The sequence below is a fragment of the Cetorhinus maximus genome, chromosome 4 (assembly GCF_964194155.1).
Source record: "Cetorhinus maximus chromosome 4, sCetMax3.hap1.1, whole genome shotgun sequence".
Taxonomy (NCBI): domain Eukaryota; kingdom Metazoa; phylum Chordata; class Chondrichthyes; order Lamniformes; family Cetorhinidae; genus Cetorhinus; species Cetorhinus maximus.
The window spans coordinates 83451814-83453703 of NC_135882.1; the positions used below are offsets into that span (position 1 = coordinate 83451814).

Here is a 1890-nt window from a genome sequence, read left to right on the forward strand (position 1 = left end):
CCGTTTGTGGGAGCTGCCAACTTAGCCCGAAGAGAATGGTTTCAGTTTCTCTATCATTCACGCTTTCTGAAGAACTTTTGAAAACCATGCTCCATTACATAACACATTTCGTCTATGTCAAAGCTACATGGCACAAATAAGACTTGTTAATATGTATTCCTGAATCCTTTGAAAACAATCTATCGTGTAGATAGTTGATGTTGTTTACTCCAAAGCCATTTCTCTCATACCAGACTTCCGGCCTTAACTGTTCTTGAATCCTTTGAAGGTTTGGCTTAATTAACTATTACTTTTCTATACTACAGTTAACGTATCCCATATTAGCCATTGAAGTTTTATCTTAATCATTTATTGCTGATGTTATTACTGTCACTAATTTCCTTGCACAAACATTTTTTCATTATTTGTTCATGGGATGTAGGCATCACTGGCAAGGCCATCATTAATCATTTATCTCTGGTTGCTCTTGAGAAGGTGGTGGTGAACTGCCTTCTTGAACCACTGCAGTCCATCTGGTGTAGGTAAACCGCAGTACTGTTAAGGAGGGAGTTCAAGATTTTTGACCCAGCAACAGTGAAGGAATGACAATATATTTCTAAGTTAGGATAGTGTTTGGCTTTGAGGGGAACCTACAAGTGGTGGTGTTCCCATGCACCAACTGCCCTTGCTCTTCTAGATGGTAGAGATCATGAGTTTGTATGATGCTGTTGAAGGAGGCTTGGTGAGTTGCTACAGTGCATCTTATGGCACACACTGCTGCCACTATGCAGTGGAGGTGGAGGGTGTGAATGTTTAAGGTGGTGGATGGTGCCAAACAAACAGGATTGTCTTTCATGTGTAGGGTTATGGACTCTATACTAAATCCCAGAGTAAGAAAATTCTTGTTAAGGTATACTCTTAATGGCAAAAAGGACAATTACTAATTTTGAATGCAAACTAATAAGGTTTATTGAACAACAAAGATTGGCACTTAACATTCAAGTCAAGGCAAGGCATGGCATATACACAAGTTCAACATGTGTTGGTCTCTCTTTCCATGGATCCGGGGACTCTGGGGTCTTCTCTGCTTCTTGGTTCATTGAACCTCGACGTCCTTCAAGATTTCAACTTAGTCAACTTAATTTTAATTCACATACAAACTCCTTTGCAGTTGTAAGACTTCAACTCTAGTTTCCTAGTCTACCTTAACTGCTGTAGCTTTCAGTTTACCTTAACTGTTGAAATGTTTTGAAAATCTGAAATATGGAACACTTCACGAATTTGCGTGTCATCCTTGCACAGGGGCCATGCTAATCTTCTCTGTATCATTCCAATTTTAGTATATGTGCTGCCGAAGCGAGCACAAGCTGCACATTTCACAGCTGCTTGTTGAGTACTTCTCTCTCTCTCTCTCTCACTTTCACTCAAGTTGAAAGCAGCTTGCTAACAAAGACTATTCACTTTCTCTTAAGGCATTTACCTTTAGCCCTATACTGGATTCTAATGGCAATCCTCAACCTGCAACAATTATTTTAGTCACTCTGGATTCTTACCGAACTCCTAATCCATGACAATCACCCATCAGTTGGCAATGTTACACAAGTGAAATTTTCTAGCAAGTGTTCTATTACCAACCCCTAACTTTCTTTCCTGACAAATTAGTCCAGCAAGTGTCCTGAAATGAATGCTATCCCTGAGCAAGTACAAGAACCCCAGTGATGCTTCCCTATTTTTATACCCTTTTTGCATGTAGATTTTGCAACATCCAGCTCAAGTATGTGCACCTGGGTCAATACAACTAACAACTCCTAATCAAATATTTACAATTCTTGATCAATTGGGAAGAGTGCTCCTAGCTTCCCCAAACAATCTAATCTTACCTGGAGACCCTTCAGATCATTCTTCCAGCCA

The 1890-nt window shown here is 39.8% G+C and overlaps 1 non-coding gene across 1 annotated transcript; it reads right to left on the reverse strand.

Moving 5' to 3' along the window:
• Positions 1 to 1236: 1236 nt before the first annotated feature.
• LOC144680128 (U6 spliceosomal RNA) lies at positions 1237 to 1343 on the reverse strand. Its single transcript, XR_013576496.1, has one exon. It is a non-coding gene; the product is annotated as a U6 spliceosomal RNA (small nuclear RNA).
• Between the last annotated feature and the right edge of the window lie 547 nt (positions 1344 to 1890).